Consider the following 25,145-nt stretch of genomic DNA (forward strand, 5'->3'; position numbering starts at 1 on the left):
ACCATTACCAGACAAGGGAAACTAACATTAAGCACTTGGGATATGTGGATCATGTCCATCATAGCAGGAAATTTTAAAATGGTATTAAAGAGAGTATTTTGAAATTAGTGTGAGTATTTCTACAGGTGGGACAGGGAAGACTAATTAGCAATGTCCGTAGTTGAAAGTAGAGATGTTACAATCAACTCTATTTGAAAAATAAATCGTAAGCCCTTGAGTCACAGTAACTTTAGGGAAGAAAATAAAAGCAACAGAACAAGTATAATAAAAAAAATTTCAAAGAGAACGTTTGGTCCAAATGATGTTTTTCCCCTACATTCTGTAGCTGTTTATATTTTTGGAATGTTATATCTCTTCCAGTAGCTGTAAGATGAATCAACTTCTTTTTAAAGGTGCTATTGATGCAAGTTGTCAGTTGTGCTGTTTTTTTTGAGTGACATTTCCTTGCAGTGAGAATTATTGAAGCAGGCAGCTCTGGCAATTTGTGGAGCACCCTTTTTTTCAGCACCACATTTCAAAACGAATTTTATCCAGAATACAATGCATTTATGATTATTTGTGTCTCAACTCAAGTCATGTCACTCTAGAAATTGATCCTGTTTTGTTCTATTGCAAAGCAGTGTTTTCTATGAAGGATATACCTGTAGTTACACAAATCTCCATACATTGCTGGGAGAAATTAGTTCATGTGGTTCCTAGGTGCTCATGCCGGTTTGCTCAGTTGTAATGATGCTTCTTGCTCTGAAGTACTGTTTTATAATAGAGATCTTGCTTAAAAACCCATACCGTACCCCTGCCCCATCCACAACACCCTCCCCCTCACATAACTTTGTCCGAACATTCCCACCCTCATATTCACCCAGACATCTATTGTGCTCTGCAGCAAGAAATTCCTACAAAACTTAGTTATAAATGTTCTCGGCCTTGTAACTCTGGCCATTCGTCAAATCTCTTGCAATATCTCAATAAATACCAAGTTAACATAAGCTGAGTAAAAGAGTTAGGATGTCATGTTGCAGCTATGTCAAAGTTTGGTTCTTCTTCATCTTGGGCCCTTAGCTCTCAGTGGAGCATAGGCCATTGAAGACCTCCCATCTTCACCGTCCAAAGTTGATGGTATGGTTGGAGTTCATCAATGTTTCTGTAATATATTGTTTCCACTGTACAGGGGATCGGCCTATAGAGCTTCATCGTCTGAAGGGAAGTTAAATGCAACTGTGATTCTATTCAGCCTGCAGCTACATATTGGACATCCAGGATTATGTCTACAAAAGACTGATAGACGTCAACAGCCAGAAGGCCACTGTTACCTTTATATATTCAGAGTCCTGCTGGCTGGTCTTACCTGTCTCTCATGAAGGGGATGTAGCGTTGACTCTGAAAGGCAAAAGTTTGTTTAGGCTGCACTTATTCAACCTGTTATAGGAAGGATGAGAAGGCTTTGGAAATGGAAAGTTTGTCAGGACACTGCCTAGATTAGATGGTGTGAGCTATGAAGAGAGGTTAGACAAACTTAGGTTGGTTTCTCTGAAGCTTCAGAGGCTGAAGGGAGATCTGATGAAAGCTTACAAAATTCAGAATCAGAATCAGGTTTATTATCAATGGCGTGTGTCATGAACTTTGTAAACTTAGCAGCAGGAGCTCAATGCAATACATACTATAGAAGAAAAATAATAATAAATAAATAGGTAAATCAATTACAGTATACATATATTGAATAGATTAAAAATTGTGCAAAAACAACAGAAATAATTTATATTAAAAAAGTGAGGTAATGTCCAAAGGTTCAATGTCCATTTAGGAATCGGATGGCAGAGAGGAAGAAGTTGTTCCTGAATCGCTGAGTGTGTGCCTTCAGGCTTCTGTACCTCCTACCTGATGGTAACAGTGAGAAAAGGGCATGCCCTGGTACTGGAGGTCCTTAATAATGGAAGCTGACTTTCTGAGACACTACTCCTTGAAGATGTCCTGGGTACTTTGTAGGCTAGTACCCAAGATGGAGCTGACTAAATTTACAACCCTCTGCAGCTTCTTTCAGTCCTTTGCAGTAGCCCCTCCCCCACATGAGCCAGTGATGCAGCCTGTCAGAATGTTCTCCACAGTACATCTATAGAAGTTTTTGAGTGTATTTGTTGACATACTAAATCTCTTCAAACTCCTAATGAGAAGTATAGTTGCTGTCTTGCCTTCTTTATAGCTGCATCGATATGTTGGGACCAGGTTAGGTCCTCCGAGATCTTGACAACCAGGAACTTGAAGCTGCTCGCTTTCTCCACTTCTGATCCCTCGATGAGGATTGCTATGTGATCCTTCGTCTTACCCTTCCTGAAGTCCACAATCAGCTCTTTCGTCTTACTGACTTTGAATGCCAGGTTGTCGCTAGTTGGCATATCTCGCTCCTGTACGCCCTCTTGTCACCACCTGAGATTCTACCAACAATGGTTGTATCAATTGAGAGGCTTAAAGAGGGTATCCTGTCAGAGTGGTGTTCTACAGAGTCGAAGTTCCACTGTGAGTCAAACGGTGCAATATAAAAGACAAATTCTGGCTGAAGTTCATCTTGTGTGTAATTGTGAAATCATTATTAATGGTGTATCTATCTTGAATGAACAGGTTTTAAGTAAAAGGGTGAAAGAAGCATTTACAGGAAGTGATCACTGCTGTGAAGGACACATTGCTGTCCAACGTGCACACCACAATGTGTTTAAATTCCACCTGGTCCATTCGTGCACTCCATGTTAACTGCTTCATGCTCTTTACAATTTTAAGTATCATATTAAGAAAACATCAGAGAAATCTCTGTTACAGGTATTTAGACTCTCCTTATAAATCAGTTCGTCGATACTTTTTACCTCTATACTTTTTCCAGTGCTAAATAACTTTTGCGCACTGATAACTAATATTGGCTATAGTAATCTGAGTGATGTAAGTGCGACACGGTGTAATCATGACTTCATTTGACCCTATGGACCTGTCAATAACTGTAGAGAATGTGGATTTCCAGGGTATAGGTTTAAGTTGACATTTTAATTGCCTTTATATCTCCCTCAGGAGATATAAAGGTAACAGACGCCTTCTAGATGTTGACCTCCATCAGCCTTCTGAAGACATAATCCTGGCCATCTAATAAGTAGCTGTAGACTGAACAGAACCACAGCTGCAGTTAACTTCTCTCTCGACGGTAGGGCTTGCCGGGAGGCAGACTTGTGCTGCACTACAAATCAAACCATGTGAGTGGGCCAAGATGGAAAATAACATCACTCCTAGGCTTGGATGGCAACTAACTTAATGTGCCTAGATTCCATTCATTGATAAGGTTGAACCCAACTTTGGAAAATAGGCACTTTTATTATTTAAAATGAACAGCAAATCAATAGACCACACCCTGACAACGCCTTTTAAGCCAGGTGGGATTTCAGTTTGAATAGAGTAAACCATAATAATAGGTATTATTCTGTTGACTACATTTCATAGTTAGCAAACAACAGGACTGGACTGGGAGACCGCTTTGCTGAACACCTATGCTCTGTCTGCCAGAGAAAGCAGGATCTCCCAGTGGCCACACATTTTAATTCCACATCCCATTCCCATTCTGACATGTCTATCCACAGCCTCCTCTACTGTAAAGATGAAGCCACACTGAGGTTGGAGGAACAACACCTTATATTCCGTCTGGGTAGCCTCCAACCTGATGGCATGAACATCGACTTCTCTAACTTCCGCTAATGCCCCACCTCCCCCTCGTACCCCATCTGTTACTTATTTTTATACACACATTCTTTCTCTCACTCTCCTTTTTCTCCCTCTGTCCCTCTGAATATACCTCTTGCCCATCCTCTGGGTCCCCCTCCCCCTTGTCTTTCTTCCCGGACCTCCTGTCCCATGATCCTCTCATACCCCTTTTGCCAATCACCTGTCCAGCTCTTGGCTCCATCCCTCCCCCTCCTGTCTTCTCCTATCATTTTGGATCTCCCCCTCCCCCTCCCACTTTCAAATCCCTTACTCACACTTCCTTCAGTTAGTCCTGACGAAGGGTCTCGGCCTGAAACGTCAACTGCACCTCTTCCTAGAGATGCTGCCTGGCCTGCTGCGTTCACCAGCAACTTTGATGTGTGTTGCTTTCATAGTTAGCATAATGCTTTTATAGTGCCGGTGACCCAGGTTCAAATCTGCTGTTGTCTGTAAAGAGTTTGTACTTTCTCCCCAGTATCTGCATGGATTACCTCTGGGTGATCCAGTTCTCCGCCAAAGACATATGGGTTAATAGCTTAATTGGTCACATGGAGGTATTTGGGTGGCGCAGACTTGTTGGGCCAGAAGAGCTGGTGGTGCTGCATCGCTAACTAAAAAAAAATTAATAAATAAACAATTTGTTGCATATTTAAACAGACATTATGCACCCAACATCAATTCTGGAAGAAGTTGCTGGTAGTGGTAATAGAAAGAATTCAAACCTACTGTCTCACATCAGTTTTCTGGTGTTGAGCAGAGATACAGGACTTGATCTTGCTGTCATTAATTATTAGAGGTTTCAGTCCATTTTTTAAGGTATATTGGTGAGTTTGGAGGAGGGAAGTGTGGAAAATAACATCATTGTTAGTCCTTAAAATGCAATACATAGAATCTTGATTTTTGTATATATAATCCCTCTGGATTATATAAAAATTGCAAGTAACCTCTACTAAATGACTAACTATTAGGGGAAATTCCCCATAGAGTGCCGATCCATTAGAAACTGCTGCTATAAAATACCTTGGTTAATACAAAAATCTGGAATATATCCCAAGTGGCTACTTGTATTAACAACATAAGAAAAGCCAAGGACAGAATAAGGCCATTCGGCCCATAAAGGCCCTCCATCTACTATCTAGGGCTCTTAGGTGCCAGCTAGAATAGTATATTTAATGGCAGCTACCAAAATTTGTCCAAATACATGTTTGATTTCTGAATGAGTATAAAGAGTTAGCTAGAAAATTATAGGTAGGAAGATATACTGAATCTAGGTCGAATAATCTCTGGTTTGGTATAAATTCTTTTCCTTCTGAGATTAGAATCCTCAAGGGCCCAGAGGAATTACTAATTGCCTGCAGTAAGGTTATTACAGTCAGCTGAGAATTTCAGAGTAAAACAAGCAATTATTAAAATGTATCTGGAAAAGATTTTTTTAAAAAGCTAGTCCTGAAAAAAAGATATAAATTATAGCAACTCATCATAAACAAAGTGGTTAAAGACTTGTTATAGTCACCCAAACTATCTGAAAAGTGTCATTAGCATACAACAAAGCTTGAGACAGTACTAGTGGGAAGAAGTAAAATTAAATCCCTGTAACCTGAAAAATACAGTAAGTGTGCCTGCTGTGTCATATAATACACAGCCTTCCTCCATAATGTATAAATAATGAATAATAGAGGGCTGAGCAGCAGTGATCCATACTGACCTGATGCAAATGGCAGATATTTGAAGTCTTTCAAAGACAGCATAACACAAGGGGCCGACTGTCAAAGGCAAGAGCAGAAAGAAAGTTAAATGCTCCAACAGAAATCAAGGACACTTTTCGATGCAGAGATAGTTATCTAAATGGACAGAGCCAAATCAGAAGCTTTAAGCATTTGGTATGTTTTGTTAGATCATTGGTCAGCCAGCCAATGAATCGGAATTTATGTTTTCTCCTTTTTCCAATTAAACAACCGTTCATAAAATTATTAACATTATTATAAGAAAAACAGGTACTATTCCTCTGGTAAATAAAAAAATGTCATATCTTATCAAAACTCAGTCAATTTACTCACGTCAAATCTCATTAATATATTTGTAGCAGTACAAGGGCTGTATTGATTAAACCGCATAGTTTGTGATCATTGGATTTTTTTTTGTTTAACCTAAAATGCCTAGTGTGAAGATTATTCTGGACTGAAGTTTTTTCTTTTCTTCTTGGCCAATCTCACAATGTTTGCTTGTCATGGGAATGCATAGCAGATCCCAGAGCTGTTATTATTGTATTCTCCACTGACAGTGGAAATACTGCTCAAGTCAAAAGAGAACAGAAGCTGAATATAAGACCAGAATTCCTTCTGAAATATATTTATATAACCAGACATTTTTGCAATTGCTTTTACTGTAAATAAAATGTAGGCTTGTGTTGCTTATGCTGTCTGGCATCTGAAAGCACCTTACAAGTAATTGAATAATTATTGACAGCACAGGCCAGGCAGCATCTATAGGAAGAGGTACAGTCGACGTTTCGGGCCGAGACCCTTCGTCAGGACTAACTGAAAGAAGAGCTAGTAAGAGATTTGAAAGTGGGAGGGGGAGGGGGAGATCCAAAATGATAGGAGAAGACAGGAGGGGGAAGGATGTAGCCAAGAGCTGGACAGGTGATTGGCAAAAGGGATATGAGAGGATCATGGGACAGGAGGCCTAGGGAGGAAGAAAGGGGGAGTGGGGAAGCCCAGAGGATGGGCAAGGGGTATAGTGAGAGGGACGGAGGGAGAAAAAGGAGAGGGAGAAAAAGAAAGTGTGTGTATATAAATAAATAAAAAAAGATGGGGTATGATGGGGAGGTGGGGCATTAAGGGAAGTTTCAGAAGTCAATGTTCATGCCATCGGGTTGGAGGCTACCCAGATGGAATATAAGATGCTGTTCCTCCAACCTAGGTGTGGCTTCATCTTTGCAGTAGAGGAGGCCGTGGATAGACATGTCAGAATGGGAATGGGGCGTGGAATTAAAATGTGTGGCCACTCCCCCTCCCCCCTCTGATCCCACTTCTCATCTGTGCCAGGTCTTTGCCATCCCCTCCGATCTTCAACTGTCTGAGGCAGAGCGCTCTGTCCTCAGGAAGGGCCTCACCTTTGTCCCCTTTCGCCCACACCTCAGCGAGTTCCGCGTTCGCCATGACGCTGAACTCTTCCTCTGCCGGCTCCGTCTTCGAGCCTACTTCTTCGGCAAGGACTGTCCCACCTCCACTGATGACCCCTTCTCCTGTCTTCAACCCTCCTCCTCTTCATGGATGCCCCGCTCTGGTCTTCTGCCTGCTCTGGATCTCTTTATTGCTAACTGCCAACGGGACATCAACCGTCTCGACTTCATTGCACCTTGTTCCCATTCCAACCTCACACCTTCCGAACGCTCTGCTCTCCACTCCCTCCGCACTAATCCTAACCTTACTATAAAACCCACCGATAAGTCTGGCGCACTGACCTCTACCTTGCTGAGGCACAGCGACAACTCGCAGATACCTCCTCTTATTTACCCCTCGATGGTGACCCCACTAAGGAGCACCAGGCCATTGTCTCCCACACCATCACCGACTTTATCCGCTCAGGGTATCTCCTATCCACTGCTACCAACCTTATAGTTCCCACACCCCGCACTTCCCGTTTCTACCTCCTACCCAAGATCCACAAACCTGCCTGTCCTGGTAGACCCATTGTCTCAGCTTGCTCCTGCCCCACCGAACTTATTTCTGCATACCTCAACACTGTTTTATCACCCCTTGTTCAATCCCTTCCTACCTATGTTCGTGACACTTCTCACGCTCTGAAACTTTTCGATGATTTTAAGTTCCCTGGCCTCCACCACTTTATTTTCACCATGGATGTCCAGTCCCTATATATTTCCATCCCCCATCAGGAAGGTCTCAAAGCTCTCCACTTCTTTTTGGATTCCGGGCCTAACCAGTTCCCCTCTACCACCACCCTGCTCCGTCTAGTGGAGTTAGTCCTTACTCTTAATAATTTCTACTTTGGCTCCTCCCACTTCCTCCAAACTAAAGGTGTAGCCATGGGCACCCGTATGGGTCCCAGCTATGCCTGCCTTTTTGTTGGCTTTGTGAAACAATCTATGTTCCAAACCTATTCTGGTATCTGTCCCCCACTTTTCTTTCGCTACATCAACGACTGCATTGGCGCAGCTTCCTGCACGCATGCTGAGCTCGTTGACTTTATTAACTTTGCCTCCAACTTTCACCCTGCCCTCAAGTTTACCTGGTCCATTTCCGACACCTCCCTCCCCTTTCTTGATCTTTCTGTCTCTATCTCTGGAGACAGCTTATCCACTGATGTCTGCTATAAGCCTACTGACTCTCACAGCTATCTGGACTATTCCTCTTCTCACCCTGTCTCTTGCAAAAATGCCATCCACTTCTCGCAATTCCTCCATCTCCGCTGCATCTGCTCTCAGGATGAGGCTTTTCATTCCAGGACGAAGGAGATGTCCTCCTTTTTTAAAGAAAGGAGCTTCCCTTCCTCCACCATCAACTCTGCTCTCAAATGCATCTTCCCCATTTCACGCACATCTGCTCTCACCCCATCCTCCCGCCACCACACTAGGAATAGGGTTCCCCTTGTCCTCACCTACCACCCCACCAGCCTCCGGGTCCAACATATTATTCTCCGTAACTTCCGCCACCTCCAACGGAATCCCACCACTAAGCACATCTTTCCCTCCCCTACCCCGCTTTCCGCAGAGATCACTCCCTACGCGGCTCCCTTGTCTATTTGTCCCCCCCATCCCTCCCCACTGATCTCCCTGCTGGCACTTATCCTTGTTAGTGGAACAAGTGCTACACATGCCCTTACACTTCCTCCCTCACTACCATTCAGGGCCCCAGACAGTCCTTCCAGGTGAGGCGACACTTCACCTGTGAGTTGGCTGGGGTGATATACTGCATCCGGTGCTCCCGATGTGGCCTTCTATATATTGGCGAGACCCGACGCAGACTGGGAGACACCTACGCTCTATCCGCCAGAGAAAGCAGGATCTCCCAGTGGCCACACATTTTAATTCCACGTCCCATTCCCATTCTGATATGTCTATCCACGACCTCCTCTACTGTAAAGATGAAGCCACACTCAGTTTGGAGGAACAACACCTTATATTCCGTCTGGGTAGCCTCCAACCTGATGGCATGAACTTCTGAAACTTCTGCTAATGCCCCACCTCCCCTGATATCCCATCCGTTATTTATTTATTTATATACACACATTCTTTCTCTCTCTCCTTTTTCTCCCTCTGTCCCTCTCACTATACCCCTTGCCCATCCTCTGGGTCCCCCTCCCCCTTGTCTTTCTTCCTGGACCTCCTGTCCCATGATCCTCTCGTATCCCTTTTGCCAATCACCTGTCCAGCTCTTGGCTCCATCCCTCCCCCTCCCACTTTCAAATCTCTTACTAGCTCTTCCTTCAGTTAGTCCTGACGAAGGGTCTCGGCCCGAAACGTCGACTGTACCTCTTCCTATAGATGCTGCCTGGCCTGCTGCGTTCACCAGCAATTTTTATGTGTGTTGCTTGAATTTCCAGCATCAGCAGATTTCCTCATGTTTGCGTGAATAATTATTGAATTCAGCTGCTGATATGTGGAGAGATGCTGAAGCTAGGTTACAAAGAATAGTTCTAACAGACAGCTAAGAAGTAAATTATAGGATGTTTTTTGAGATGTAAGTATTAACCAAGTTACCAGAAATGTTGAAGTCTAGAGGAAAGGTCTCAACCCAAAACGTTCACTCCACTGTTGCTGATTGGCCTGCTGAGTTCCTCTAGTGCCTTGTGGCTTGCTTCAGATTCCAGAATCTGCAGTTTTTGCTTCTCTATCAGAAATACTTTCCTGTATTTTTCACATCATACCATGGGGTCTTTTAAATGCAAAACAGACAAAATGAGGATTTTGCTTTCATGGCATCGAAATCTGGTCACAAAAGATGCAGACACTGAAGTGGTTATTAATGGTATACATACTGGCTAGAGCACCCTGGAGTCGTCCTGGTTGTTCATTTGAAGCCAGCAGTAGACTGGGGATGGCTAGAGTGTTGAATAATGTTGAAGAGCTCAGTAGTTTATCTGTGCGAGACACCTAGTGGAAATGAAGCCCTATCTCTGAGCTTTTAACTGGTATTGCATCCAACTGTAACTGACTACAAAGCTGCAATCATATTGGACTGAGTACAGATTATCTTGCAAGTGCTTTAGTCCAAGTATAATGAGCCAAAAGAGAGCAAAATGAAAATATGAAAGGGAAAAATATATAGATGATCTTTTAAAGATCATTATGGCTTGACATTTCAGATTGGCACCTGTCACAAAGATAAAAACTTTTGAATTTGTAGAGTAAATAAGATGAGTCACAGTTAAAGAGGGCACATGTCATAGCATTGGCGCATAAGCCTTTGCCAAGACCTCATTTACTAATTCATGCTTCATGATTTTCAAGGAGCATAGGACTGATGTACTTATGCCTTTAAGTTTCCTTCTGCTCAATCTCACTGTGAGAGGTCTTCCTTAATTAGAGACTGGAGTGAAATCACCTCATCAACTAGCATTCACTTTTGAAGAATGTTCTCTGTGCTCAGCCCTGCTCAAGTGCTTTTTGGAACAATACACTAATGTATCAAATTCACTATATTAGAGAGAAGTTCTGTTCTTAAATGTCCTCCTTGTTTTATTGTTAACCACGGTCTGAGATTTCTGATTGGGTGGAGTTTTAACTCCCTGACACTGAGGTTGGAGACCATGAAGCAGGAGGCCTAAAATTTTCTTCAACAGTTTGCTTGAAGGTCATTGTCTTAACTATGAACAGTCACGTTGGTGCAGCACACAACTCACTTTCTGCCTCCACCACCAGCCCTGGCAGTGTATTCCAGGCACCAACCACTCTCTGCAAAATAAAACTTGCCCTGCACATCACTTTGACTTACCCTCTTATCTTAAATGCATGACCTCTAGTATTAGACATCATAATACTGGGAATAAGACATTGCAGTCTTCACAATCTAGGTCTCTCATAATTTTATGAACATCTATCAGGTTTTCACTTAGCCTTCACCGCACCAAGCAAAACAACTCAAGTTTGTCTAATCTCTCATCATAGCAAATACCTGTACTCCAAGCAGTATCCTGGTAAATGTCTTTTGCATTCTCTCCAAAGCGTCCACGTCTTTCGTATAATAGGGCAACCAGAATTGAATGCAATACTTGGGATGTAGTCTAACCAAAATTTTATTAAACTACAACTTAACTTTCTGATTTAACTTGTAAAAGCAAGCATGCAATATACCTTCTTTACCACCCTATTGACTTGGGCAACCACATTGAGAGATCTATGGACTTGGTCCCCAAGATCCCATGTACATTAATGCTGTTAAGGATACTACCATTAACTACGTACTTCTGGTCTACATTCAATCTCCCAAAGTGAAATAACTCCAATTTAACTGGAATGAACTCCACCTGCCATATTTCTGCCTATATCTGCAACTGATTGATATCCCACTGTATCTTTTGGCAACCTTCATATTATTCTCAGCACTTCCAACCTTTGCGTCATCTGCATGCTTACTTATCCACCCATCCATGTTTTCATCCAAGTCATTTATATAGATCACAAACAGCAGAGATCCCAATACAGATCCTGACAGAACACTACCGATGATGGACCTCGAGCCAGAATAAGATTTATTGACCATTACCCTCTGCCTTCTGTGGGCAGCCAACTCTGAATCCAAATGGTCATGTCACTGTGGATTCCATGCATCTTAATCTTTTGGTTGAGCCTACTTTGTCAAAAGCCTTACTAAAATTAATGTACACAACATTCACAGCTCTCCCTTCATCAATTACTGGTCCTTGGTTATCTGCTTGAAAATTTCAGCCAACTTAGTAAAGCACCACTTACACCACCGATAACCATGTTGACTACATCTAATTAGGCCAGGCTTTTCAGATCATTTTCCATTTTCTCCCCCTGAGAGTGGAGGATATGGCCAGTCTGACCTGCAGGGTAAATCTTCGTGCTCCGCATTCATACTCCTAAATCGTCCAGATGAAGGGTCTTGACCTGAAATATTGAGTCTGTTTCTCTTTGCTCCATAGATGCTACCTGATTTGTTGAGTTCCTGCAGCATTTTGTGTGTTGTTCCAGATTCCAGCAACTGTGGTCTCTTGTGTCTCCTTTCTTTTGTCTGAGGGCTCACTCTCTAAGTGCTCCCATTTGTTCATTGGCCAGATAAATTTGTTTAGAGCGTATCCCCGTGGTTGTTCTGGTTTGAAGGTGGTCATGTTGAAGTCCCTTCAAGGTAAGCTTGCCCTGATTTTATCCTGTAAGAGACATACCATCTGTGCCACCTTCCCTGCAGCTCTGTTTGTCTCCTTAGCTGTCCAGACGAGGGGTGTTTGGCCTGAAATATTGGGTCTGTTTCTCTTCCTACAGATGTGGCATTATTTGTCAATATATCCAGTATTTTTCTGGGTTTTTTTTTTCAATTTTTATTTTAGACTTCCAGCATCTACATTTCTTTTTATTTCCATTTGAAAGATCTGTTTATGTTGTTAGAAAGGGGATGAGGTACAGAAATGATGCCATCTAGATATGAGCTGCATTTATTGAAGGTTTGCAGCTAAAGAGTAATCCTAGGCATCCTGAAGAGCAATATTGCCATGCTTTCTGGACATAAATTACACATACTCCTGCTCTCCAAGCTGCATCTTCTCTGTCGTACTGTACCTTTCCTGCCCTCACTCAAGTGCAGTGTGGTGGTCATCTATCAGTCAAAAGACACTTAAATCTCTGGCTGATGCAGAGAAAGGGGTGCCTTATAAGTCAAGGCATCGTTCTTACAAATTAAAGAATTTGGTAGTCTTGCTTCTGTACTTTGTGGCTTAAGCTCCCCAAAATTTAGTCACAACCTCAGAACATATTCTGTAACCCCAGCAGCCGATGACATGAGTCTGTTGGGAAACTGAGTACATCAATGAAAGGATAGAGGGCTGTTAGATGAGGGCATCATAGTAACTGGCCTGACGTTCTGTATACCCTAAACCAGTGGTACTTTAATAGAGCCGAAACTTTGACTGCTTACTCTCTTCCATAGATGCTGCCTGACCTGCTGAGTTCCTCCTGTATTTTGTGTGTGTTGCTTTGGATTTCCAGCATCTGCAGATTTTCTCATGTTTTTAATGGAGTGGTGCCCTTTTATATTAAAGAATACTGCTGGAAACGTGGAGGTGCTTCCGTGTTCATATGTACAGTATATAGCCCATCATATCCTGCACCTAAAGAAACCAAGTGGAATAGCAAACAGGAGTCCTTGTCTGCATCCTCTTCTTTCACCATCTCTTCCCCATTTGTACTTCTCTCTTTCTCCTCCATTTTGCTTTCTAACAGTTTATATACCATGAGTTGGAAGAGTCGTAGACGTTGTCTTGGGATGGTGCAGACTGATCATCATCTTAAAATACTAATGTCTTTGAGCATGGAGTTTCATAATTAGAGGTTGTGCTAACTGAACTTTGGTATGATTGTGGAAAGCAAAGGATGAAAACTACGAAGAAAATAAAGTCCCTGTTGAGAATGCTGCTGAGCCTGATTGTGCACTAATACCAGTATGCGTGGATATGAGCAATTAAACTATTCCCTTTGGGGGTGATAAAAGTCAGTATCACTTTTATCCTGTATGTTAATTGACAGCAAAAGCATTTATCTCCAGCCTCACAGTCGGTGCTTAATTCAGTTCTATTTGCTTCTGCAGTGATTTACCTGGAACACATCAAATCACTTGAATGATTCCAATGGAAAAATACCTTCTTCTTCACATAAAGTAATAATTAGGTAACCAGCACTGCAGTTATATTGCTCCATTCTCCTGAAAAAAAAATAACACTATCATCCTACAATTACTGACTGATCTCTGATGAGATTTCCTCCAGTTAGAACTACTTTCTCATTGTGCGATATATTTCTTAATTAGAGACTGGAGTGAAAATATGAGTGGATTGAACGAGTCTAAAAAGGCACGAACAGCTAAGCAGCTGCATTGCATTCTGTGGTAAGACAATATCTTGTTGAGATGTGGTTGAGCATTTTCATTTGAAAAGCACTTGCTAAGTTTCAGAGCTAAGGAGAGATGAAAGGATTTGGACAGGCTGCTACTTACAACAAGCTCTCTTTAACCTTCATCTTGTCTGTGTCAGTTTAACTTATTCTCAAACTGATTGTCAAAACTTTCAGGACCCACTGATAGTTATAAATCTGTACAAATGCCAAGCTGAGCAACTGAGGCAGGCTCAGCATATAACTACCTCCAGTGGCCTATATATGCATTTCTCCTCAGCCTTACTCATCTGCCCAAGGTCACCTTAAGTATTCAAAGTAGATAAATTTATTACCAAAGTACATATATGTCCCTGCAATTTGTTTTTTTGCGGGCATACCAGTTAAATCCAAGAAAAATAATAGAATCAGTGAAAGACCACACCCACAGGATGGACAAACAACCAAAGTGCAAGAGATGACAAACTGCAAATACACAAAAAAAGAAATAAATGAGCAATAAATATCAAGATCATGAGATAAGGAGTCCTTGAAAGTGAGTTCTTAGGTTGTGGGAACGGTTCACTGATGAGGTTATCCCCAGTAGTTCAAGAGCCTGATGGCTGTGGGGTAATAGTTGTTCCTGAACCTGATGGTGAGGGTTCTGGGGCTTCTGTACTTTCTTTCTGATGGCAACAGCGAGAAGAGAGCACATCCTGGGTGTCGTAGCGTGGGTGAAATCACCGGAGAGACAGAGCCACTGGTAGAAACAAAGCAGCTTCCTTATTCGACACAACAAGGTACAGCAGGCATCATACGGACGGAGATGCTTTCGGTAGAAAGGTCTGCTAGCCCAATGTGGGCTCGATATTTATATGCTAAACACAAAAGCAATCGCTACTTAAAAAGTTACAGAAAATTCATAGACAATGCTTCCTATTGAAGCTACATACAAAATATCACACCACCTAACTTCATCTTTTCCTTCCGACGCCAATATTTCTGGGTTGGTATCCACAGCCTTTAGGAATGTAATTAAATCCACAATACATTTATTTGGCATTTTACGTGCTACTATAGAAGACAATTAATATTCATAATGTATAGATAATACTGTCTTCGAAACTACAGCATCAGGTCAAACTACAGCGCCAGAAGCATCTGGTATTCACACCTTTTTAGGAAGTGCATTGTTGTGGACTCAATCCACAGTACTTTGTCAAATAGAAGTCTGGTGGCCAAAGTCATTTAAGTGTAAACAAATCATCTACCTGTCACAAGTGGCGGGGGCTTTGGGAGCAAGGGTGGACCCAAATGCAAGACACATCTTGTGAGGTTAATTAAATTTAGTTTATTGTTCGAAACCAGGAGAGCAAGGCAGGAGTAGGAATAGTGGACTGAGGACGATGACTGGGCTGGGACTAAGGGTCTGGGCTTGGACTCGGAATTGGCTCCCAGAACTAGAGGAGACATGAAGTGGCTAGGGTATGGACTCCGAGCCCGAGACTGGGCAAGGACCCAGTACCTGGGTCTTGCCTCGGGCTCGGACCCCAGAACCAGGCATGGACATGACATGGGCTAGGGAGAGGAGGAACATGGGAACACAGAGCCTCGGTCTCGGGAGAGCAGGTACATGGAACCATGGACACATACACAGAACACAGAGTCGGGACCCCTCCTAGGGTACAGGACATAGGGCTGGGACTCACACACAGAACAGAGAGCTGGGACCCCTTCTTGGGTACAGGACATAGGGCCGGGACTCGCACACAGAACAAAGAGCCGGGACCCCTCCTTGGGTACAGGACATAGGGCTGGGTCTCATGACCCTCCGCAGGGCAATGGCAAGACTGCCTGACTTACCCCACGGAGGCGAGGACAAGACAAGACAAGACCAACACGAATAAACACTGGACAGTACCTATCTAGCTCCGGTGATGGAACTAGACCGAAGTGCAGGTGGGGGCTGCAGACGAGGGCGAGAGGCAAGAGGGGCAGAGAAGGGATTCAGACAAGGGGGTAGGACGGAAATCACAGACTGCCAGGGCCAAAACTTGACTCAGAACTGGGAAGCCTCCAGGGCCAGGACTTGACTTGGTGCTTGAATGCCGCCAGGGCCAGGACTTGACTTGCTGCTTGAATGCCGCCAGGGCCAGGACTCGACTTGGTGCTAGAATGCCGCCGGAGCCAGGATTTGATTTGGAACCTGAATGCCGCCAGAGCCAGGACTTGGCTTGGTACTTGAATGCCACCAGGACCAGGACTTGACTTCAAGCTTGAATGCCGCCGGAGCCAGGACTTGACTTGGAGTCTCCGGGTAGTGGCAAGCTCTCGACTCGGCCCGGGAACAGTAGACAATGGTTCTTGATTCCCTCCAGCGGGTTAACTGACGGACCCACCTCGGTGAGGAAACTTTGCAGGCACTTTGACGAGGTAACGGACAGGGTTGCTCCGGTGAGGAGAGGCGAACTACCGGCACTCGCTTCGGCAGAGACTAGGCTTGCTCCGGCCAGATGATATCGGCACACCGTACCTTAGGTGACTTTGCAGACGCTTCCGCCCCGAACGGCTGAAAGCCGGAGACTATAAACTACCGGTTCAGCCGAGTGTTAATTGCCTCTAATCACTAAAGTCGAGGGACACGGGAAAACAGGGAATCAACGGTCCGGATCGTAACATAAACAAGCTAAATTTAAAGGGACCCCGATCCGGACCATGACAGTACCCAAAAAAACTCGCTCTAACACTGGGTGGCAGAGGTCTTTGATGGATGCTGTTTTCCTGTTCAGTGGTAGGGAGGGATTTACCCATGATGGTCTGGGCCATATCCACTACTTTTTGTAGAATATTCCATTCGAGGGCATTGGTGTGTCCATACCTGGATGTGATGCAACCAGTCAATATGCTCTCCACCACACATCAATAGAGGTTTGTCAAGGTTTTAGATGTCATGCTGAATCTTTGCAAGCTTCTAAGGAAGTAGCGGCCCTGCCGTGCTCACTTGCATGCTGGGCCTCCAAAATCATAATACTGGAGAATTTAAAGTTGCTGACCCTCTCCACCTCTGATCTCCTAATGCAAACTGGCACATGGACCTCCAGTTTTGTCCTCTGGAGTTAATAATCATCTCCATGGTCGTGTTGACATTGAGTGAGAGGTTGTTGCTGTGGTACCACTCAGCCAGATTGTCAGTCTCCCTCTGATATGCTGATTTGTCCAGTGACAGTGGTTTCATCAGCAAACTTGAGTATGGTATTGGAGCTGTGCTTAGTCTCACAGTTATAAGTGAGTAGAACATATGGCTAAGTCTTGTGGTGTATCAATGCTGGTGAGGATTGTAGAGGAAATGTTGTTGCCAATCTGAACTGATTGGGGTCTGCAAGTGAGGAAATCAAGGATCCAATTCTGTAAGGAGGTACTGAGGTCTAGAAGCTTATTAATTAATTTTGAGGGGTTAGTATTGAATGCCAAGCTGTAGTTAACAATGAACATCCTGAAGTATGCGTCTTTGCTATGTAGGTGTTCCAGGGTTGAGTGAAGAGCCAATGAGATGGTATCTGCTGTGGACCTGTTGTGCCTGTAGGTAAATTGGAGAGGATCCAAGTCACTTCTCAGGCAAGAGCTGATATGCTTCATCACCAACCTCTCAAAGCACTGCATCATATTAGATGTACTGTAAGTGCCACTGGATGATAGTCATTGAGGCGGATTACTATGTTCCTAGACACCGGTGTAATTGAAGCCTGCTTGAAGCAGTGGGTACCTCAGACTGCTGAAGTAATAGGTTGAAGATATTGATGAACACCTTCAGCCAGTTGGTTAGTGCAGGACACTTCAATGAGTCGATCAGCTCAGGGACAGTGTGGTTTTAATCTGACCTGATATTGTAATCTGTCAAATTTCCATTCTACACCTTTCCTCATTCTCACATGAAATGGAAGTAAATCTGAGTATAAATGGATCTGATTAAAGCTTGATTCAATCCACAAGATTTCCCACAAACCATCCTCCCTTATGGCAAAGAGCAGATGGTCCAATATATTGGGTGTTTCTGAAATACAGCAAAGCTAGATTTGTGACTTACAGAGTTGATATGCATTGTTTGTTAGATAGTTCATATAATTGTATTTCCATTTCAGTCTTTGATCTTTAGAAGATGATATAATCGAGACCTGAAGCTGTAAATGCAAGGTAGCAGGGATTAGAGTTTAAAATGATGCCTTAAAAAGAAATCTTCAATGAAATTCCACCAAGGATTCTATTCCTCAACTTGGCTTAGTCCTTCTTGAGGAGGAGAAGCCAATAGTTAAGTTGGAGTATCATGAGGATTTGCATATGAACTACATGAAATATATGAATACTCTTATATTCTATTGTCTGAGAACCACTGCTTGGGGAGATGATTTTTAAAGTATGCTTTATTATACCATTATCAGGATGAAGTAGTAAGCTGGGTTCAAAATCAGGATGAAATACTACTCTATAATGGATTCAGCATTGGCTTAGTGGTAGAAGCCAGACAGTGGTAGTAGATGGTTGCCCCTTTGATTGGAGGCCTCTGACTAGTTATATGCAGGGATCAGTGCTGAGTCTGTTGTTGTCATCAATATCAACGATCGGATATTGTTGTGGTAAAAGAGGTCATCAAATCTGTGGATGACACCAAGATTGGGGGCATAGTGGGCAGTGAGGAAGGCTGTGAAAGTTTGCACCGGAATCAGCTGGAAAAATATGCTTAAAAATGTAGATAGAATTTAATCTTGACAAGTGTGACATGTTGCACCTTGATGGGACAAACCAGGGCAGGCGTGCGATAGAACAAAGGGATCTTGGAATGCAGATCCATGCTTCCTTGAAAGTGGTGTCACAGGTAGATGGGGTCATAAAGGGTGCTATTGGCACATTGGCCTTTATAAATCCAAGTACTGAGTACAGGAGTTGGGATGTTTTGTTGAAGTTATGTTGACGAGGCCAAATCTGGGGTAATCTGTTGAGTTTATGATTTGCAGCTCCACTGCGAAGTAGTGAGGTATGCTTACCCTGAAGAAATTTAAATCTACTCTTTGATGGCAGGTCAGTCAGCGAGTCCCTCTCTCACTGCTCCCTCTCTGTGATCTCTGCTGCTCTCCAACTCTTTGATCATGTGCTCACCCAGACTAGCTACCTTGGTCACATATCACCTCTCAGCTTCTTACTTCATCCCCCATCCCCCACCCACGTGTCTTCAACTATTAGCTTCTAGCTTGACCTCCTCTCCCTCCCCCATACCTTTGATTCTGCCAGCTTCCTCCTTCCTTTCCAGTCCTGATGAAGGGTCTCAGCCAAAATGTCAGCTGTGTTCATTTCGATAGGAGCTTTCTGAGCTGCCGAGATTCTACAGTATTTTGTGTGTATTGCTCTGGATCTCCAGCATCTGCAGACTCTGTTGTGCTTATATATTTTGTGCAGTTCTGGCCATCTGCCTACAGGAATGATATTAATGAGATTGAAAGAATACAGAGAAAATTTACAAGGATGTTTCCAGGACCTGAGGACTTGAGTTATAAGTAAAGGATGAATAGGTTAGAATTTTTTTTTTCCCTGGAGTGTAGGAGAATGAGGGGAGAATTGATAAGAGTTATGCACAATTATGAGTTGTATAGATAGGGTAAATACAAGCAGGCTTTTTTCACTGAGTGTGGGTAAGACTAGAACTAGAGGTCATAGGTTAAGGGTGAAAGGTGAAATGGTTAAGGGGAACCAGAGTGGAAGCTTCTTCACTCAGAGTGTAATATGAATGTGGAATGAGCTTCCAGTAGGTGTGGTGGATGCAGGTTCAGCAAAATTTAAGAGAATTTTGGATAAGATCTTGGATAGGAGAGGTGTAGAGAGCTATGGTCCAGGTGTGGTTTGATGGGACTAAGAGAATAACAGTACGGCACAGACTAGATGGGCTGAAGGACCTGTTTCTGTGCTGTGGTACTCTATCGCTGTGACTCATTTTATGTATAAGATGGGATTGAGATCAAAATCTTATTAATTCCATGAGATCAAAATCAAGACTTTTAAGGGGCAGAAGAGAGTGTAGTTGCTATTTCTAAGGAGAAGGTGATAGGAAAGCTGAAAAGATTAAAAGTAAATAATTCACCTGGAACAAGTGAACTACACCCCAGGATACTGAAAGAGGCAGCTGAAGAGATTGTGGAGGCATTAGTATTGATCTTTCAAGAATTACTAGCTTCTGGAATGGTTCATTATGACTGGAATATTGCCAGTGTCTTTAAGAAGGGATGGAGGCAAAAGATAGGAAATTATAGGCCAGTTAGCCTGACTTCAGTGGTTGGCAAGATGTTAGAGTCCATTGTTAAGAATGAGGTTTCTGAGTACTTGGAGGCACATGATAAAATAGGCTAGTGTCAGTATGGTTTCCTTAAAGGGAAATCTTGCCTGACAAATCTGTTGGAATTCTTTGATGAAATAATAGGCTGGTTAGAGAAAGAGTCGAAGGATGTTGTTTACTTGGATTTTCAGAAGGCATTTGACAATGTGCTGCTCCTGAGGCTGCTAGACAAGATTAGAGTCCATGGTATTACAGGAATAATATTAGCATAGACAGAAGATACGAGTTTAGGACCCCGTGGAGGCCAAGTCATTGGGTATAATTAAAGTGAAGGTTGATACGTTCTTGATTAGTAAAGATGTCAAAGGATACAGGGAGAAGGCAGGAGAATGGAGCTGATGGGGATAATAAATCAGTCATGATGGAATGGCAGAGCAAACTTGAACGGCCCAGTGGCCTGATTCTGCTACTATGTCATGGTCTAAGATTGGCAGAGTGGAGGAGGCAAAAAGTGTGAATAGAGGGGACCTTTTTCTCTTTGGTTGCCAGTGACTAGAGGTGTTCCACAGGGATCAGTTTTGGGACCACTTCTTTTCACATTAAAGTCAATGATCTGTTTGATGGAATTGATGGATTTGTGGCCAAGCTTGTGGACAATACAAAGATAGGTGGAGGGGTAGGAGGTATCAAGAAAGCAGGGAGTCTGCAGAAAGATTTGGACAGATTAGCACAATAAGCAATGATGGAATATAATGTGAGGACATGTATGGTCATGCACTTTGACAGAAGGAATAAAGGTTTTAGACAATTTCTAACTAGGGAATAAATTTGGAAGTTGAATGTACAAACGTACAAGGGGACTTGTGATTCCCTAAAAGTTAACTTGTGATTTGAGTTGGTAGTAAGGAAGGCAAATGCGATGTTAGCATTAATTTTGAGAGGATTGTAATATAAAAGGAAGGATGTAATATTATGCCTTTATTTAACATTGTTCAGAACATCGTTTGAACGTTGTGAGCAGTTGTTGGCATTGGATGGCTCTGGGCCTGTACTCAAAGGAAGAATAAGGGGGATCTAATTGAAACCTAAAGAAATATTGAATGGCCTAAATAAAATGGGTGTGGGGAGGATGTTTCCATTAGTGGGAGAGTCTAAGACCAGAGGGCACAGACTCAGAATAGAAGGATATCCCTTTAAAACAGAGAAAAGGAGGATTTCTTTAGCCAGATGGTGGTGAACCTGTGGAATTCATTGCCACAAACAACTATGAAGGCCAAGTCAATGGTTATATTTAAAGCGTAGATTGATAGGTTCGTAATTAGTAAGGGCATCAACAGTTACAGGGAGAAGGCAGGAGAATGGGGTTGAGAAAGATAATGAATCAGACAAGTTCGAATGTTGGAGCAGATTTGATGGGCCAAATGGTTCTATTTACTGTGTCTTATGGTCTAAAGTTATTTTCAAAAAATATCATAGCTGTGGACATAAAAGTATAAACTCCATCTGGCATTTGTGCATCAATATTTTTCCAATCTAGTGCTGGAGATCTCTGCAACATGTAACAAACACTAGTGCCCCTTTGCGTCAGATTAGGTTTGAGGGTTCAGCTCAAGGCTAAGAAACCTGACTGGTAAAACAAAATTGTCACTGAAACAGATTGATGATTCCTTCTACATCTAAGTGTGACGGTATTCCTGAGTCTCGACTTGGGACTTGCATGACTGACAGTAGTAAAAACCAAGAGGAAGCTACTGACATGAAGAAGAAAGCCCTGAATACCACCAGAAATGGAGGACCTTCATTGCTGTCCTAAATGCCAGTGGCGTAATAGGCAAGAGAGGGTGATTAACAAACTATGAATGAGAGATGATCAATTCTTTTAGCTATCCATGTCAATGTGAGAACACTTTTTTTTCCATAATGGCCAGTTTCCCAGGGGTGTCAGGGGTATTGGAGTAAAAACATTGGTGTGCAGAAAATACAGCAGCTTGTGTTACCAGAAAGGGATAGCATTTTCTAAACCTCTAATTAGTTAGTGACTGTGGGGATAAGATTTTGCTTATCAAATGAAATTTCTTGGCAGTTGACACAATGCATTTTTAAAGAGCAGCCTCTGTGCCAGAATATTTTGCAAATTAAAGGCAGATCCCAGAATGGCTTCTGATAGGTAAAGGCTTACCCTCTTATGCCCAGTTAATGATATCTTGCAGTAATGCTGTGGAGGGTGCCCTGAAGCCTACTTAGTTGTCAGAATTCAAACAACATTTACATTTGGGATGGGCTGGATGAATCTTTTCAAAATACTGTAAAAAGAGTGTTTAGATTAATCACCTACTATAATATTCGCTGTGCAATGGGAAGAATCCAACTGCGGGGAGAAAAGGGGCCATGACAAGAACAAGAGGGTAAGTGCCAATTAATCATGAGTGGAAAAATGAAAGACATAAGAACCGAATCATTAGGAGCAACTGACTTAATAAAGTATAAGCTATCGTACTCTTTGAATTTCTCTGTTCTTCAAGATCGTGGCTGGCTGTCTATCTCTTGCTCTCTCCAATATCCCTCAATATTTGGAAATGTATCTGGCCCTGATTTCAATGAGCGGAACAACTCTCCACAATCCTCCATAGAGGAGAATTCAAAAGAGTCACCACCTTAAGAAAAAATGCTTTGTCCTCTATTCCCAGGCTTTCACATCTGGTTCTGGGCTTATAAGCAGAGAAAACATCCTCGTTACACTGATCTTGCCCAGCCTTAGAAGAATTTTCTAAATTTTAATGAAATCACCTTTAATTTTTCTAAAATTGTAAATATATAATTTTATAAGCAAGAAGACAAAAACTATATACAATATTCCGGATATGGCCTTCAAGGCCCTACATGTTTGTGATGAGATGCATAAAAATCCTTTCATAATAAAGACCAACATACTGTTTGTTTTCCAAACTGCCCTTCCAGTCTGCATAGATCTTAAATATGTCTCAGTCCCTCACAGTATTCCTGTTTTCTGCTTCTAAATGGATAATTTCAATTTTTTACAATTTATATTGCAATTACCATGGTCTTGGCCACTCAGATAAAATCATCCATAATCTCTCTGATTCCTCTACATTTTCCCTTGCTTACAATCCCATCTTGTTTTGTATCATCAACAAAGTAAAAATATATCATTTAGTCCAAACTGTGAGTTTAAATGTTGTTTGAATTTAAACATGTATCACTATAAAAAATGAATTGTGTTTTAAACTACTTTGTGAGGTGGAAGTATTTTCTTCTTGGTAGGGAGAGGAGACCTACTGTTCAAATAGTTGGTATTGGCATCAAAACTCAACATGGGGAATAATCAGTGAAGTAAGCTGGTCGTTGAAGATGGGGTAGTTACAGTATAACCTCCCTTTTGTGAGGGTACCCATGGCTACCTATATCAGAAAGGGCTTAAGATCTTCATTTGAGACAGCAAACCCAATACTATCACATCAGTACCCCACTAATGCAAAGTTATTCTTCTCTTGCTGTCAGTATGTTAAGAATTTCTGAATCCATGCCAACTGGAGCCCCAAGTCTGCGAATCTCTGTGTCCACTGAGGAAATTGAAGGCCCAGTGTCTGTGAATCGATGAATCCACTGGAGGCAGGAGGCCAAAGACTGTAGTATGCGCATGGGTGTTTGGGCAGGAGCTTTGTCGTTTAGTGTGTTCTGTTTTCTGTGTAATTCTGCTCAGCAAGGTGCGCATGCTAGGTCGGCGTCAGAATGTGTGACAACACTTACGGGCTGCCCTCAGCACATCCTTGGGTGTGTTGGTTGTTTATGCAAAGACACATTTCAGTGTATGTTTTGATGTACACGTAATAAATTATTCTGAATCTGAGAACTTATCCAAAAAGCCTTCCAGTGGTTCTCCTTTATCCATACCTAGTGGCATAGTTAAAGGACAATTGGTGAAAAGCTTTTTGGATAGGCTTATTCTCAAATACCTTTAACAGATTGTCAACATGATTTGCCTTCCTTAAATCTATGAATATTTTACTAAAACCTATTATTCCTTTCCAAATATTCTGTCTTTACACTACTCTTTGTAAGTTCCCCATTATAAATTTTCCTGTCTCTGATTGCACAGGTCCCACATTTTCCCCTCTAAATGTTTTGGTTTTCCTTTTTACACACCTGTAGAAGTTCTAACTTCATTTTTTTCATATTTTTCTTCATTTCAATCTCATCTCACCACTCCTTTCTTTACTAATTTCTTGGCCGTTTGCTAAGTTTTTTAATTTCTCCCAGGCTTCAGACCTGCTGTTTTTCTCCATAAGCCTCTTCCTTTGTGCCTTTGATTTCTTCTGACAGCCATGGACAGAGCACTTTCCTGTCGGATTTTTAATCCTGAGATGAATGTATCTGTTTGAAAATCTTATATTACTTCTCTATGGTTGTTCTGTTGCATGAAGTGAAAGAGACACAATGATAAGAGACGCTATCCTTTCAAAATAAAAATGGTTCCACATTCACAATCTACACAAAGCCCAATTATCTTTGAGTGTAGCTCTCTGCCCATGCCAATCCCTCACCCTTCATATAGCAGGGCATTATAGCCTTCTGCTACAAAAGAACCTAAGGACATAAAATTAGAAGCAAGAAAAGGTTATTTTACCCTTTAAGCCTCCTCCATCAATAATCAAGGTCATGGCTGATCTGTCTTGACTCACTTATCCTATTTCCATTTCCCTTGATTCCTTCAATTTCCAAAAATCTATTCACTATTTTAAATGAACTCAGTAACTGAGCCACGACAGCCCTAAAGGATAGAGAAATCCGAAAGTTCAACACCCTTTGAGTGATGAAACGCTTCCCCATCTCAATCCTCAGTAACCTGCCCCTTTCTTCAGAGAGTGTGATTTTTAGTTCTATGCTCCTCATAGAGAACGTCCTCCCTACACACAACCTGTTGAGAGCAGTACGAAATTTGAAAGTTTCAATGAGATCTCTTCTCATTCTTATAAACACCACAGAATACTATGCTGGCCTATTAAGCAT

At 42.3% G+C, this 25,145-nt stretch overlaps 1 protein-coding gene across 1 annotated transcript in view; it reads left to right on the plus strand.

The window, feature by feature from the left end:
• rorb (RAR-related orphan receptor B) overlaps nt 1-25,145 on the plus strand; it is a 194,973-nt gene that overhangs the window by 73,058 nt on the left and 96,770 nt on the right. The gene's annotated exons all lie outside the window — the stretch shown is intronic.

The sequence above is a fragment of the Mobula birostris genome, chromosome 17 (genome assembly GCF_030028105.1).
Source record: "Mobula birostris isolate sMobBir1 chromosome 17, sMobBir1.hap1, whole genome shotgun sequence".
Classification (NCBI taxonomy): domain Eukaryota; kingdom Metazoa; phylum Chordata; class Chondrichthyes; order Myliobatiformes; family Myliobatidae; genus Mobula; species Mobula birostris.